Source organism: Hirundo rustica, chromosome 1 (assembly GCF_015227805.2).
Source record: "Hirundo rustica isolate bHirRus1 chromosome 1, bHirRus1.pri.v3, whole genome shotgun sequence".
Classification (NCBI taxonomy): domain Eukaryota; kingdom Metazoa; phylum Chordata; class Aves; order Passeriformes; family Hirundinidae; genus Hirundo; species Hirundo rustica.
In genome coordinates, this window is record NC_053450.1 from 96,333,122 (window position 1) to 96,349,612 (window position 16,491).

Consider the following 16,491-nt stretch of genomic DNA (forward strand, 5'->3'; position numbering starts at 1 on the left):
ATCACAGTTGGGTATCAATACTAATCAATACCCGTATTTCTTTAATAAGTCAACATGTCATCATGCTCAGTAAATAAACTGTGGGGACGAAGGAGGAAGGGTGATGGTGTCTGTATTCTCAGCTCGTTATATGAGATGGGGCCCTGCTCTCCTGGGGATGGCTGAACACCTGCCCGCCCATGGGAAGCAGTGAATCAATTCCTTGTTTTGCTTTGCTCGTGTGCATGGCTTTTGCTTTTCCTACTAAACTTTCTTCATTTCAACCCATGAGTTTTCCAGCCTTTACCCTTCCAAGACTCTCCCCAGTTCTACTGCTGGGGCAGTGAGAAAGTGACTGCCTAGGTCCTGGCTGCTGGCTGGGGTTAAACCAAGACACTTGGATATAGGAAAACGTTCTTCACCCAGAGGACGGCTGAGCAATAGAACCGGCTCCCCAGGAAGTGGTCACAGCACCAAGTCTGACACAGTTCAAGAAAAGCTCGGACAACGCTCTCAGGCACATGATGTGATTCTGGGGGGGGTGTTCTGTGCAGGGCCAGGAGACGGACTCCTCCATGGCCCCCGCGGGTCCGAACTCGGAATACCCCTTAATTCCGGTTCTGTGACGCCACTCGGGGCGGTGGGCGGGGCCGCGGGGGCTGCCGGGAGCCGTAGTTCCTCCCCGTGCCGCCCCACGGGCCGGGTCCCCGCGCCTGTGCGTTTAAGTGCGGCCGGATGCACAGCGCCTGCGTGGAGTCGCCGTGACCCCGCCGCTGTCGGCGCCACCGGTGACTATCGGGGCGCTCCGAACTCCCCCGGAGGTGGCAGGGTCGTGGTCGACCCCACTGCTGGGCACCTCCGACCCACCCTCCGCCCCCGGCCGGGGCGATGGAGGAGCGGCCGGAGCGGGGCGGCGGGCCCGGCGCGGAGGGCCCAGCGTCGGTGGCGGAGATACGCGCTCCCGGTCCGCGGCCGCTGCGTCTGCTGGAGTGGAAGGTGTCGGTGGGGGCGGCGGTGCAGATCGGGTCAGTGCTGGCGCTCTGCGCCCCGCTGCCGCCGCCCGCCCCGCGCCCCGCCGTCTCGCCGCTGCCGTCGGCCGCTAGCGGCGCCTCCGCCCGCCCGCCTCGCGGCGGCCCCGAGCGCAGGCTGCGCGCGGAGCGGCCCGGCGTGGTGCGCGAGCTGTGCGCGCGGCCCGGCCAGGTCATCGCGCCCGGGTGAGTGCGGGCCGGGGGCGGCGCGGGCGGCCTTGGAGGGACGCGACTTTCGCGCTTCTTCCGAGGGGGCCGGGCCGGGCCCTGCTCTAGTCACAAAGGCCCTTCCTCCAGAGCTTTGCGCAGGGAAGCTGCCGTGCGAGAAGGAGTAGGAAGTGGCCGGGGAGGTGCCGGGGGATCGTGCTCCACTGCCGTGTTTCAGAGCTGAGCCCTTCGCTGTGAGCTCTGTCTCAGAGACCTTTGCATCCCTCCTGCTGTGTCGGGGTTCTCTAAACAATGTTCTTACTGGAAACACTACTTGGAAATCACAAAATCACAGAATGAGTTAGTTTGAAAGAGACCACAGTCATGTGGTCAAGACCTCGCTGTTCATGCAGGGTCGCCCTACGGCATGCTGAACGGGATTGCATCCAGACGGGTCTGGGATATCTGCAGTGAGGGAGGCTCCACAGTCTGGGGAACTGCTTCTAGTGCACAATCACCAGCACAATAAAGAAGTTGTTCTTCGTGTTCAGGTGGAGCTTCCTGTGCATCAGTTTCTGCCTACCGACTCTTCTCCTAATATGTTCTCTTTAATTTGGCAGATAGGTTGGTACAAAACTCGGGGAGCAAACAAATAATTTTGCGCTCAATAGAAGAAGTTTTAATGGGAAACAACAGTGCGGCAAGGCATTTTAAAATTACTAAGTACCTTACACATACTATTGGCATCATAAATGTTTTTAATACTTAGATGTTTTAATGTATAAGTCTTCACAAATATAACCAAGATGTTATAATTTTAACTTTCAGAAGAGCAAGGGACTAAAAAAGACTTTTTTTGCTATAATTTGGTAATGGGTTTGTCTTGATAGGGCTTGAATGTTCATTGGCTTTTAAGTTCTTAAATGACTGATAGACAGTGGGCTGCTCAGATTTCTAGGTTAAATCGGGCAAATAGCTTGCTATCATGTAACTTCAAGCAGTTTATTCATTCTCAACAGGATACTAGTTAAACAATCTACTTCCTCTGTTTTATGACAGCAAGGTATTTTCTTTTCTTTTGAAAAGAAAACTTCGATTGAAATTCACTAGTATATGTGTGTATTGGGGTACTCTCAAAAGTTCAAGAAAAAAACCCAGGCAGATGCATTTTTACATCGGTCAGTCATGACTGATATATTGAAGAGGTGCGAGCTGTGTGTTTCTTGCTGTAGAGATATCTCTTTCTGAGATAAGACGGTGGCTTTCCTTCTGTGCTGCATCAGCATTCTGCTATTGCATCTGATGCAGCATGCACAATCTTTAATACCTGATGTAGAATAAAAGTACTGTAAATGCTAGGTCAGATTAAAAAGATCTTAAAAGTACAGACTAAAATTTTAAAATGCCATATTCATGAATTTGCTGAATAGAAGGGGAGATAACTTTATCTAGTCTTTTCGTTGTGTTAGCTAAGCACTTGGAAGGAAGACCAAACTAAAAATATTCTAAGTGAAAAATATAATCCATTTAAAGTAGTCTGGGTCTCCTGCTGATGTAGCAGCTTTTTAGTTTTAGCTTTGCTCAATGTTAACTTCATGGACTGTAATGCACCAATTTTTATACAGTGTTCATATTAGATTTGTCTAGTCATGAGTCACTTGATAATAATTAGCAAGTCCTTGCCTTGAGATAATTAGAAAATAATTGGTGTTCTTTATTACCATTGTTCTTGGCTTCTGGAATATTTGTATCTTACACGACTGAAAGATTGTATTTGATATTGGCTATTGCTAGGCGTTATGCTTCTGAAATTCTGACTTTTCAGTCAGGTTCCTCTGTTGCATGTTGCGGTGGAATTTACTGGGCGAGTGCAAGGGAAAAGTTCAAGTGAAGAGGTAGAATAAGCATGACCTAAGGGTAGTAGAACTGGTTAGCAATTGAAGACATAACTTCATTTCTTTGGTCACATAAAAGGTTTTTTTGGCATGCATTTAATCTCTTTCCTGTGGCTTCCTATTTTGTGGAATTGAGATAATAACATTTCTCTAACTGTCAACAATATTTCAATATGTGTTAAGATTTTGCATTATTAAAACACAGGTGTGGTTAAAGTAACATCGCTGAGATGTATTCATCATTCGCAGAAGATGCCCTTTTTGTATTCCAAGCTATCCAGAATGGTAGGCGCTGTGCTGCCTTCAGAAAAGTGAACTTGGCCAATTTAGCACTGAATTCTCTATGAAACAAAGATATTTAGAAATATTTGTCAGACTTTAAAACACTGTAGAAGTAGAGTTTCTATTCAAAATATTTTTCCTTTTCATTAGAACATGAGAAGCTGATCAAACCTTTTTATTTGAGGTTAAACAATATGAGTGACTGAATTTCTTCTATGTCAGGTCATAATAATTCTGGAAATAAGACAACGTTTTGCAAAAGTGTCTCCCAATTAAGATTATATATTTCTAACTTTTAGGGTTTTTTTTAATATCAAGCATGAGATGAAATCTTTTGCTGCATGAAAGTAATTTTGCATGTTTTGTAGCACTTAATTTTTTCTAGTGTTATTACCTACATTTTAGCATTGTCAGGGGTGCAAACTTTCCCCAGGGGAGAGCCCAAGGCAGGCAGGTAGTAGGTAGCTTTTGCTTATTCTTGCAGAGGTAGGCTTGCATCACATGTCAGACTGAAACTTGAGAGAGAAAGGTGTCTAAACTTTTAGGACTGTAAATAACAGGGAGTACAGGAAGCAGTTAATGAAAGGCCTTTGATGTTAAGGAAGCATAACTTTGATGAGTAGCAGGAACAACAAATAAAATGCTAAAAATCCTGTACTGCTCTGTGTAGTGTTACCCATCAAGGTTAATCATTCTGAAGATGCTACAGGTGTGGCAGGATTCTGGGTTAGGTCAGTATTAATGCTTTATGCAAATATTTATATGAGGGTTTCTAATATAAAATGATTGCCCTGCTGATCCGACAGACTATTGCAAGGGTGTGTTTGGTTCGCATTCGAAGAGTCTTCTGAAATATTTATTACCTGCATATTTAACCTGGGTATCTTTGTGTCTTACCACATAACCTTTAACAGCAAAAATTCACAGTCTTCTACAGAGTATATTTGTGTTGTAATAAAAATCTTGTTTAAACTATCCGTATCCTAGTGAAACAAAACTTGTAATTTTTAGAGAAGATAGCAGGAAAGAGGTGGGGATTTGATCTCTAAAACTGTAGGTTTTTGTGTAATTGCTTGATATTTTTTTGTGCCAGAAGCTTGATTATATATTTTGAAAAGCGTATCTTCTTTTGGTTATCTAAAATCGCATAGGCTTACAGCCTAGTTTACTGTCCACTTGACCCCAGACCCCAGTACCATGCATCTTACGGTCTTCCAAGGGGAATAAAATGCTAAAGAATTGCAGTTTATTTTAAAGTGGTGACACTCTTAACAAACTACAGGAAAAACACCTTGCTGCTTGCTAGACACAAATGTTTTCAGAATAGCCTGGCAAATATTTACTGAAATTATGAGTCTAAAAAAAGCCCTACATGCTGAACACCGAGGATTGTTGACTAATACTTAACAAACCAAATTTACTGTATCTCTTGTCTATTTCCTTTTTATGCCTGAGTTCATCACATTATTTTTTTAGTAAGTTTTGGTATGCATCTTTCTGAGTTGTGTCTTTTTTTTTTTTTTTAATTTTCCCCCTCTCCTTTCTGCCATATACTGTGATAACAAGAAACATTAAAAGAAGTCTGTCTCTCTGGTGTTTGGTTGAACTGGATAGTGAAAAAGACACAAGTCCTAAATGAGGGCTTTTGTCTTTGATTGTCTTCCTTTCTCCTATTCCTAGGCACCTGACAAGTTGGAAGCGCACAAGATAGCTCATTGTACTGAATGGTAGAGGACGAAGTTATTTTTCTTTACATGTCCATATTTTCACATAACTTGTGTGAGCCTCTGTATCTAAGAGGATCAAGCTGCTCAGTCGGATTTGCATGGAAACAGGCATCAGGCTTGGAATTTACCAGTAGTGTGGTTGTAGCAACCTTGTGTGTGCAGTTTTTCTCAGTGTGGCTTTCTTAGACCATGGTTTCCTGATTGCTTCATGCTGATATGAGAGTTGGCTGGAAGGGATGCTCAAACTTGAATACCTTCAGCTTGCATGGAGTAGGGTGCTGGAAATCATGTGGTTACAGATGGATTGGTTTCTCATCTCTTTTTCTTTCTCTCCTTCTTGCCCAATCTCTTGTAAAATGGTCTGTAGTAATCAGTTCTCTCATTTTCTTCAGTTGCATCAATAGGAGTGTGCTGTAGGGAAAGGGGGAGTAATTTATCCTTTCAGCAGTAGCCCACAGATAGGTCATATCAAAGTGATTGTGTAAATGCCAGTAGAGTCAAGGGAATAAATGACAGGTCAACGCTGGGGAATAACATTTTTGAGGTTGTGTATGTTCCATTTGGCATTTTGTATGATAGTCTTTAGTAACATTCTTATCTTTATAAGGTTTCTCCCAAACCAGGGAATTTTTCTGCTCTCTTTGTATTCTGATTTGCTCATCTTACTTGAGCTCAAGGACTTTTTGCTGTATGTGAGTGTATGGGCCAGCAGACAGAGTGAGATAGCTCATGGTACTCTTTTATGCATCCCATTGTAGAACTACAAGCAGGTTATAGCAGTTTTTAAAGAATATTGGTTTGTAGATGTCTATGCTGGAAATAGATTGTATTTTTACCCAAATGGTAATGGATTTTCTGTTTTAGTTACTGCTGTCTAGTTTCTTTAGGGTATTTTTGAGCTTTACTTTAATATTAGAGTTGTTTAGAAAATCAGTCTTTTTCAAAAGCACATGTGCATGTTATTCCTTCTTAGCAACTGCCACATGGTTTTCTGTAATTGTTCTCTTCTGAAGAAAAAAACATATGGACAAAAAATTCTCGAGGGTGGGGGACTGCAATGAGATGTTTAATTTTTATGTTGCACAATACATAGACATTTGTCCTAGGAGGGACTGGAAGAGTTGGAGGAAGGAAGAGAGCGACAGGCCTTTAGCTTTAAATAGTTCTGAAAGTTTGTCTTGACCTAAACAGTTTTTTTTCTCTTGAGCAATGTCAGTAGTACAACTTTCATGCTGACGTGGACCTTTCTGATTTAATGACTTTGTGTTTAGCGTTAACTTAGGGGCTTGCACTAGCAGGGATCACAGCTGTTTGGATTTTCAAGATGAGATTTACCTAGTGGAAGCCTCCCATTAGGTATATGGCTAATGAAACAATTGAACTTGCTAAATGAAAGTTGAATATGGGGTGATGATATTGCAAATTCTTAAACATCAAGAAGAGTATATAAAAATATTTGCAGATGGGGCATATTAGCCTAAGGATTCAGTAAAGAGCTGCCAGGCTTTAATTTTTGGGACCTCTTTTGGAAAATGATAAAAGACAATTCATTGTAGGTTGTCACTTATAAAATGGATATCTGTTTGGATATCTATTATGGATATCTATTTTGTGTAGTTAAAAATTTAAAAGTTAACTTAAGGTCTTCTACCATGTATGGATAGCTGAATTGGCAGTACTTACCCTTTAAAGCATATAGGGGAACATGAAATGACTTCCTGGAGAGCAGGTAATGTATTACAGGTTACAGCTTAAGGATCTTGATTATACATTTTGTCTGGGTTTGATTTTGCTGAAGTTAGACCTACGGAATTGGAAGTAGGGGAAAGATAGAACTGTCACCAACAGGGGAGACTACTGGTCTTAAAGCTTTGGAAGATGGAAAGGTTCCCTTGGTTTTCTTTAACACAGTGTTGGTGTGTTAAAGGAAATGTTTCTTTTTTTAAGGCAAGAGTTAGGATATGGCAAGGTCATTATTGCACTAATATCTTAAAAACCAAACCAAAACAAAAACCAACCAACCAAACAAAAACTAAAATGGCTTTTCTACAACTGTTCTAAGAAAAAGTGTAGCATAAGGCAGTGATTTTGACACAGTGGAATTGAATAATGCCTATTTGTTTGCTTTCTAGTGCTTCCTAGTTTTAAAAATCACATCTAAGACTTTGCAGTATTTGAAAACGTGTGAAAGGAAAATGGTCTTGGTCCAAGCTCAGTAGAGTGAATGCTGTGGATTCTTATCCACAGAAGGGCTGGCAGGGGGGAATGCCCTCGCCAAGGAAAGCATTGCTCAAGAAGAGAACTTCATTAACTTTACTGGTATTTATCACACTTTTCTAAGCTGAGCAGCTTTCTAAACTGTTGTCCTCTGCTTGCAGAGTGTGCTGGGTTTCTGGGCTCACATGATGCTGTTGCTGTCATATGGTTGTTGTCAAATGTGGAGCTGCTGCTCCTCGTTTGAACACTGTGATGTGACTTAGGACTGTTTGGGTCATAATTGCTCTTAAGGGTGTTAAGGGTTGTTAATTTTTCCTATGTAAGTGTGTTCACTTGTTTTAACAGCAAATCCCAGAGGAGAGCACACAGGATGTAGTGTCCAGATAAGTTTGCCACAGTATCTATAAAGCGAAAGGACAGGAGGAAGCTGTTAGACTTGAGGACTGTGGATCCTGCATAAGCCTCTTCCTGTTTTGTTATTTGGAAGTAACAGACAAAGGGACTGTGACTGCGTAAGTGTGTGGTTTCAGTGGGAAAGGTGATAAAATGTTTGCAGAAGGTGTAATATTCTGTTAGTAGATGCAGCTTTCCAAGGCAGAGGGGTAGGGATCACAGGATCCTCCCAGATGTCTTTGCACGGGAAGAGGTAAAGCCCATGTTTAGAGCTTTGATGTCAGCGCTGTGTGTATGTTTGAAACTGTCTCTTTCTCAGTCATCTTTCTCTGCTTTGGTGTTCAGGCTGTTTCAGTGTTCATCTGTTTCTGTTTCTCTAGATATGCACAGGAGTCAAACAAGATTTGTTCCAGTAATTACAGGTGATCTTGACTGGGCGTAGGAAGAATGCAGTGTTAAATTGGACTGAGATAAGGGGAAATTTTGTGCCTTCTTCTGAAGCAGAGATGTATGCCTGAAAAAAACCAAAAATCAGTCAGACTGTTGTCCGGATTTGCAGCAGTTCATCTGCAAGCACTATTCTTCAGTAACTGATGTGAAAGTTCAAGTGTGGTTTGAGAAAATTGCAGGTTTAGGTTAATTATTTTTCTGTCAGGTAGAAGGCTGTACAGTCACTACTCAAGTCACTTCAAATTTTTGAAAAAGTGCCACTTAGATTGTCAGGGTTCATTGCATAGATTTGGATTGATCCTGCTGTCGGATGGATGTTCTTCAACTCCCAGGTGGAGTTTTGCAGAAGGTATTTGAGGGCTGCTGCATGACTGCTAACACTGCAGTCAGAGAAGTGGCAATAGAAAAGCAGATGCATTCAAGTAATGTCAGCCACTGATAACAATAATGGGGAAGAGTGGACTGCAGAACTGTTTATTGCTTAAATAAATTACTGAGATATGACAGCCTGTTTTCTTCTGTGATTATTAGAAGTACTTATTGCTAAAGAAACAAGTTACAGAATTACAGACTTCTATCTTTCCTCTTTTGAATTCATTCTGTGTGAACTTCAGGTTTTGAAGGGGTTCTGCGTAAAAGCATTGAGAACTGTGTTTTCACTTTTTCCCTTTAAAAAAAATTAGTCCTGAATTCTCCTAAATAATACTACTTCTGGTTTAAAATGTTCTAAATAAAAACCACCTTGTAAATATTGTTTGAAAGATTACTAGTTCTTATACAAATGGTGCTGCAAGCCCATTTGTTTGGGGTTTTTTGTAACTTTTTATTATATATTGTTAACTCTTAGTGGCTTTTTGAAACGTGCCAGAAGCTGTTCACAGATGTTGGCATAGAAGGTGAAAGAGGGTTACCTTGTTGCTTGTAATGCAAACTCTTCTCCAGAAGTTAATGGAAAAACTTAAAGCCTTGCAAATCATGGAAATAGACTTACTTCAAGCTTAAGATGTTGGTTTTTTTTTTTATTATAAATAAAACCCAGAAACTCCGCGCCTGTATTTCTGTTGGCATTTATGACCTTAGTCTAAACCTGAATAGGTATTTTGCCTGAAAAGTACAAGAAAAAAGTTCACAACACTTTAACTCCTAGTTGTGAATGGTCTGTATTTCACAGAGGAATATTAAGACTAGTAATTTCCCCAATTCTCTCAATTTGGAGAACTGAGATGATGCCTTGATGTGTGAGCTGTGCTTTCTGTGAGGTACTGCTCACATCGGTTGTTACCTAATTGTCTGTATGGGGATTTTGTTTGTGTTTGGGGGGATTTTATCAATTGGGCTGACTTGTTTGGGTGAGGCCTTTGGGGTTCATGCATACTTGAAAAGCAGCTGTCTGTGTTTGCTGTCCTTGAGTGTAAGTCAAGTGTAGTAGACATTTCTTCCAACAGCTTTCTCGGTTTTTTGTCACGAGATTCAGGTGGTTTTAGAGTCTTTTTGCCTCCTGCAAAGCCCTGAGCCGTACGCAAGAAAGAGATGGAGTCTTCAGGTTCTGATTTTTCAAGGTCGCGCGCTTTGTTTATTGCTTCTTATCTTACAGTTTTCTCAGTGCCCAACTAAGACAGTGCAGCTGCTTGGGCATCTGACGACTCCCCCCGCACTGGGCTGTCACTGTCTCTTGTACTAATTGTTACGTACTCTTTATTTAACATTATTTGCCAATATCTATCACTTATACTAAACAGGTTATCTGTACTTTGACCCAGTCTCCTTAAACTACTTTGTGCCATTGTCACTACAGAAAATGGAGTGAAGGAAGAAGAAAGAAGAAGCAAGGGACAACACCCAAAATCCTCCGTCTTGCTCCCATCTACTTCCATACTAAAAACCCAAACCCACTGTTTTTCACCCTGTGATAAGCTAAACTACTATCTTTCACACTCTTGTGGCCTGTAATTTATCTTGCAATGTAGGAAGCCTTTTCCATGGACTGGGATCAAAGCCAGTGTCTTCCTGGGCTCTGTGCCAGGGTCCCAGACCCCCCTGTCCAGGTCTCTGACCTTCCAGGGCAACCAAAGGAATGCCGTGGACTCCAACACAGCTTGAAGGGGCTGTAGGCCATGTGTTGCCTGTAGCAAAAAGGGCCATGTGTCCTTGTGAATCCTTGGCATTTTTAAAAAATTATTCAAGGACTCTCTGCTTCCTCACAGATATTAATGAGGATTAAATAAATATATAAATCCAGTTGTTAAATACTCTTACATGGCAAGATTAAGGTGATTCAGGCTTTGAAAACGTCCTTGCTACAAAACTGGAGTCCTGTGTAACAAAGGCTGTGGTTTGATGTAAATTGTTTGTAAGCGCTCTTAGTAGGGGTTCTAAATGGTGCAGACACACCACAAAATACTGTTCCGGTATAAGCAAACAAAAATGTCAGTGTTTCAGAAATCTGACTAATGAAACTGTAGAAGTGGGCTTTTGTGGCTGTGTCCTTCCACGCCTGGCAGGCATTGACCACTGGCTGGCTCAGATCTGCACAGCGGCCAAAGCGTTTTGGTCGGGGTTGCAAGCAGGCGAGCAACCTCTTCCTGTGGGTCTCGGCTCCCCACCGGCGGCTGGCCTTGATTGCGTCGTGACTGCGGCAGTGGACAAAAGGTCGACTCTCTACTAGGCAGGTTTAATGATGGTTTATTAAAGTCAGAGTGGTGGGAGCTCCGCCACTCTTCAAACTGCCCAGAGAGAGCCCCTTTGAATTTCCCTCCCCGAACTTATAAACGGGGGAGGATTAAGGGGTGGCAACAACAGGTCAGCAAATCAGGGAGTTCGGGGGGATAACAGGGGGTGTCACTTTTAAACATCGGACCACTCACAAGAGGGGAAAAGGGGATTTCCCAGGCACCAGCCTATCACTTGATGCCTCTCCTGGGACTTTCCTGAGTCCAGGGAGGGGTCCCAAAGTGACAGACAGGATGCCCCAGAGCCGGGGGGAGAGGGGATTGACAAGGATAGGTTCGGGGGTGGGATGATTGACATAAAACAACTTGCTATACAGCAAACTCATAGGGGAGGAACCGTTAGAGAAACTGAGGGCACAGTGGAATGAACCATAACATAAAACTTCTTATAAAACTTACAAAATTACTTAAGAACTTGATAAAACAATTCTTGCACTGCCACAGGCTTTAGGTTGACTCTAACTTCATCTGACTAAAGGATTTTGTGCTCGTATTTGTTCTAGATCAGTTGGTTGATTCAGTAATGGTTGGTGTAGTCAATAATTGATCTGAAGATGTGTTCATTTGGTATTTTTACCCTTTGATAGTTTGCCAGTAACACCCCATTGAGCATTCTGCCGAACCAGGGCAGCAACTTCACCCGCATACCAGCATCTCCTTTTGCGACATTAGTACACTTAGACATCTTCTAATGTGAAGTGGAAGAGCATATGGCATCAGATTGAGGACAGCAGCTTTAAGCGATCTCAGGGACAGCTTGGTCTACGTGTTTCTTGTGGTGTTTGACATCTCTCTTTATACCAAACAGATTTGAGGAGACCCAGCGATTTCTTGGCTGCTAGCACTTGCATGAGATACAAGTCAGTGCAGGGCGGTAGCTTCATCTTGTAAATTTGCACTATACTGCACTATATTGTCAATGCCAATGCATGGTACCTTGAAACAGACTTTAAGATAATAATTAAAACTTATGTTTCCGTGACTTGGAGTTGTTCAGGCTAGTCTTTACAGGTAAGCAAGATAATTTCTAACAAAGTGGCCTGGTTACTGTGGAGAGAAAATGTGAGTTGCTCAAACTGTGTGTGCAGCTTTGATCTCTGCTGGACTGCTCTTACCAGCTGCTTGACTGTAAAACCGGCAGAAAACTTGGTTAGGACTGGTGTGTTCTACGTTGCAGTGTACTGAAATCATCTTTTCTGGAAGTGCCAGAGGAGGAGGCGAGCTTTCAGAGGAAACGTGAGGGTAGAAAGTAAAGAAAGTAGGCCATTGCCTTTCTCTGGCAGCATGACATTGGAGCTGTTGCCTCTGGAAGTGAAGCCAAGCTGTAATAGAAGGCCATGGTTAATGTACAGTCAGGTTAGACTTGAGTAACAGAGGGAACCTCTCTATTCCTGTATTATGCTGTGTATCCTTAAGATACAGAGCTTTCCTGAAGACAACTGCAAAGAGATCTTGTGGCCCTTGTACTCATGTGCTGCAGCTGGCCAGCCCCTTGCGATGCAGGTAACTAACTTATGGAAAAAAATCTCAAGAAGTTCTTGTGTCTGTTCTGTTACTCCTGCACTTGCTGCTGGAAGTGTTAGATCATGCTTATGAGACATGACCAACCAACAAAAAAATGTAAGCAATAATAAAATGTTTGTGGGAATGCTTTATGTTTGCAGTGGTCCCATAAACTGTCTGCTGCAGCTGAGATGAGAACTCTGTTTTGGCTTTCCAGTGTAATTCAGTTACCAGGAACCAGTGCTATGGTTATAATAGAAAGTTCTTCTGTTTGGAGTCAACAGTAATGACCAGGCTTTAGGATTAACACATACTGGATTTTATGAAGGCTTTCCCCTTTTTTTTTTTCCTTTACCATGCTGCTGACTTAAAGCAGATATTATTAAAAGACTTGGTTTAGAAAGAGGGTGTAAGTGTGAAAGTACTGGGAGAACAGTGATGACCTTGTGGTCACCTGCATCCTGAGGCTGTTGGTAAAATCTGTTAGTTCCAATTCATGATTGTGGCCACAAAAAAAAAAAAAAAAATAAAAATTAAAAAAAAAAAAATTACCTTAATGGCACACCTAATTTCTGTGTTGTTTACAAGTACAGGTGGAAGGACTGAATAAGAGCCCAGTGTGCGTTTCCTTACTTACTAGTTCAAGTTCCATTGTACCAAAGAAAACACATAGATAGTTTGTGGTTCTGTTGCAATCATCTAGCTATCAGGCTGGTATTGGAATGACCTACCGCCTCCACAGTTGCTCAGAAAAAATGTTTGCTTGTCACAGCACGGTGGTTCTTACCCAGTTGCTTCATCTGGCTCATCTGCACAGTTGGGACAGTTTGTAAAACTAGAAAAAGATTTTGCATCTTTTGTGGCAGTTTCCTTGTAATGCTTTTGTTGAAGTAGCCCATTAGCTCTGAGTATCCCTGTGTAAATCCTGAAGAAGAGGGAGATGCTGTTAATGTTGCCAGCAGTAAAGTGTATTGTAGTTCCTTGTATTTGGAGGGGGTGGGAATCCATATATTCTTTCAAGAAATGGAGTAGGGAAAGGCTCTGTTCTTCTAAGTGGGTTTCATTTACAGCCCAGAAAAGAGAACAGGCAGAAACCTGAACCTGTGTATGGTATATGCAGCCATTTAAAACCAGAAATGCTTTGATTCAGCTCACATTTGTCTAATAATTGATTTTGATCTTGGCCATTCGATTTTGAAAATCCCTCACTTCAACAGTAAAAGGAGGGCTTCCAGGTGTGAAATTTTAAGTCATTCTACTTGAGGTCTGTGTTTGTTCTTTTTTACTAATTAAAACACATATGCTAAAATTTAAGTGTGCCCAGGCTGTAGTAGAGTTCAGGCTTTCTTTCTGCAGCATTGAATAGTGTTGGGCTTTTTCCCTGAGAGAAGTCTGCCTAAGATCCTGACAGTTGTCATTGAAACTTGACCCTTTGGCTGTATGTTGCTCAGAGGTTTATTGGGGCTCTGGAGTTCTTCCTCTGTCCTTCGGGTTAAGCATCACAGAGAACAGTATGACAGAGGACTTTCTGTCATGTACATTATGTTTTATCTCCAGCACATCTGAGTGTGGCCAGGAGTTCTGGTTATGTTTAGACTTTGCAGGAGCAATACTGCTGTTCAGTGGTCATGCTTGGTATGAGGTAAGGTACAGAGGTGCTTTTTAGGAGCAGTATCAATGAACAATGTAGAACTCTAGTTTTCTTACAAAAATCTTTGCCCTTGCATGTCCAATTTTGAATCACATCTTGGCCCTGGAGTATGCCGGCTTCTCCTATTGCATATCTGGAGTGTGAGATTACCTTGACTGTGAAGTAGAGAATGTCTAGAGATATTGTGGCTTCTATGCTGGCATTGAAAGGCTTTTTTTTTTCTTCTGAACTATTGAAAACAAATTCATTTGGGGTATAAACTCAGTCACTGTAATCTCTTAAGCGTATTTCTGTAGCTTGTACCACGGGGTGGGGTTTTGGCTGTTTAGGTGTGTCTGTAATTTCTGATTCATACACTGAACACATGATGAGGATGAAAAATTCTGACATGGTCATTAGTGTGTGTTGATAGCCTAAAAAGGAGCTTAGCTGTGAATCAAGGTAAATGACAGCAAGATAGCCATATTGTCAAAGGAGTAAGGAGAAGAGTCAAATGAAATAATGCAACCAACAGGGGGATGAGAGGAGACACAAATTCTATGAAATCTGTGAAATAATCACACAGTGAATTGCCACTAGTGAAGGGCCACTAAAATACTTTATCTTGTGCAGTTCTTCTAGAAAGCCAAGACTGATTATTTGTTTTCTGTGAAATACATACCATATTTAAGAAAAGGAGATCTAAGATGCCTACACAGGAAGAGGAGGTGTAATTTCCAAGCAGACAATGATGGCTAGTGAGAAGAGCATAGATCTGCACTTTTGTAAATGGGAATACTGGTAGTATGATGGCTTATGAAGACTTCTTTTGAAAGAAACTTGACCTGAACCTAGTTTTTGTTCTTAAAGAGGAAAATAATCCTCATTGCGGGCATGAACTACAGTTTTGTTAGTAGACTCGTCATTCTTCTGGTTGAAGAGGAACAAGGGATGCTGCAAGTAAGCAGTTGCAGGTATTATTAAGAAACTGGATTTCTGCTTGGAATTCCCAAATGCTTAGTAGTCAGATATATGAAGGAGAGATTTGGGCATGCAGAACAGTTTCCTTTGTGTTGCAGCGTGCTTATTGCAGTACAAGTTTGAAGCCACACTTAAAACACTACAGCCAGTTTATGAAAGAGTTCAGATTTTGTTGGTTTTTTGCTTTTTGGCTGGAATTTTGTTTTAGTTGATTGACTTTTTAATTTTTTATAATATTAGGGAGATGCTGTAGCTCATTATCACAGAGCTGGTGAAATTTTGTAGTAGCTGAACGATACCTACGTATCTAGAATTTTTTTATAAATAAAAAGTATGAAAGATCAATTTCTCTGTCTGTAATGAAGAGAACAAGTCTCTTATAGTGACTGTTAAGTGTTTGAGAAAAAATAATGGTATTTTCAAGACCTGGAATTTTGATAACTGGATGAGGAATACTTTCGTTGGACTATTCAACTGAAAAGTAGTTTGTCTTCTAAAGTGACTGGAATAGTGAATGTCACACTTCTCTGGTTCCACCTCTAATTTCTGGTTTGATTTAGCCATTATTTAAAAGAAAGAATAAAATATCAGCTCCTATGTCTTTATTTTAAGATGTGGTGAGTCAAGGCTTAAGGATCAGAAATTAAAATATTTTTATGAGAAGATTCAAGCAATATATATCTGCCATGAAAATAATACACTAAGATGAAGTTGGTATAGAATTTGTCTGCCCCTGTGTTCAGCACTGGTGAGGCTACACCTCAAATCCTGGGTTAAATTTTGGACTTCTCAGTACAAAAGGGACATTGAAGTCCTGGTGCATATCCAGAGAAGGGCAGGGAAGCTGGTGAAGGATCTGGGGCACACATCTGATGCATCTGAGCATTGGGAGCATCTGAGGGAGCTGGAGGTGTTTAGTCTAGAGAAAAGGAGGTTCAAGTGAGGACCTTACCACTGTCCACAACTGCCTGAAAGGAGGTTATAGCCAGGTGGGAGTTTCTTCTTCCAAGTATCAAGCAACGGGAGAGGGGGAAATTACCTCAATTGTGCTAGGAGTGGTTTGTACTGGATATGAGGATAAATATCTTCACAGGAAGGGTTGTCAAGCAGTGGAATGGGCTGCCCAGTGAAGGGGTCAAGACACCATCCCTGGATGAATTTAAGACATACAGATGTGCTGCTCAGGGACATGGTTTAGTGATGGGCTTGGCAGTGTTAGGTTAATGGTTGGACTCAGTGATTTTAAAAGAAGAGAACCTGAGCTGTTCTGTGATGTTGAAGTTTCCACGTTTGGTTTTCATTACTGTGTAGTTCAGTAAGGTATTAATGGGGAGTTCTATCGAAGTGAATGTAGTCTGTTTCTGGACAAATACTCATTGTCATCATAATTCCTTGCTAAACTGTGGTTAGAAACTGACCTCAGTATATGACTCAGTGACTTCTGAAGTTTTGAAAATTTAGTTGGTTGTCTTTTTCACCATTTGGCAAAAGCATGTATCTTGAGGGGCCTATGGCTCTAGTCATAACCAG

The 16,491-nt window shown here is 41.7% G+C and overlaps 1 protein-coding gene across 1 annotated transcript in view; it reads left to right on the top strand.

Annotated features, from left to right (window-relative positions):
* The first annotated feature begins 1,120 nt into the window (after positions 1 to 1,120).
* The window catches only part of CTDP1 (CTD phosphatase subunit 1), a 116,671-nt gene continuing 101,300 nt past the window's right edge, over positions 1,121 to 16,491 (top strand). The window contains 1 exon segment of the mRNA XM_040072808.2: positions 1,121 to 1,193. The gene's annotated coding sequence lies outside the window, so the exon portion shown is untranslated.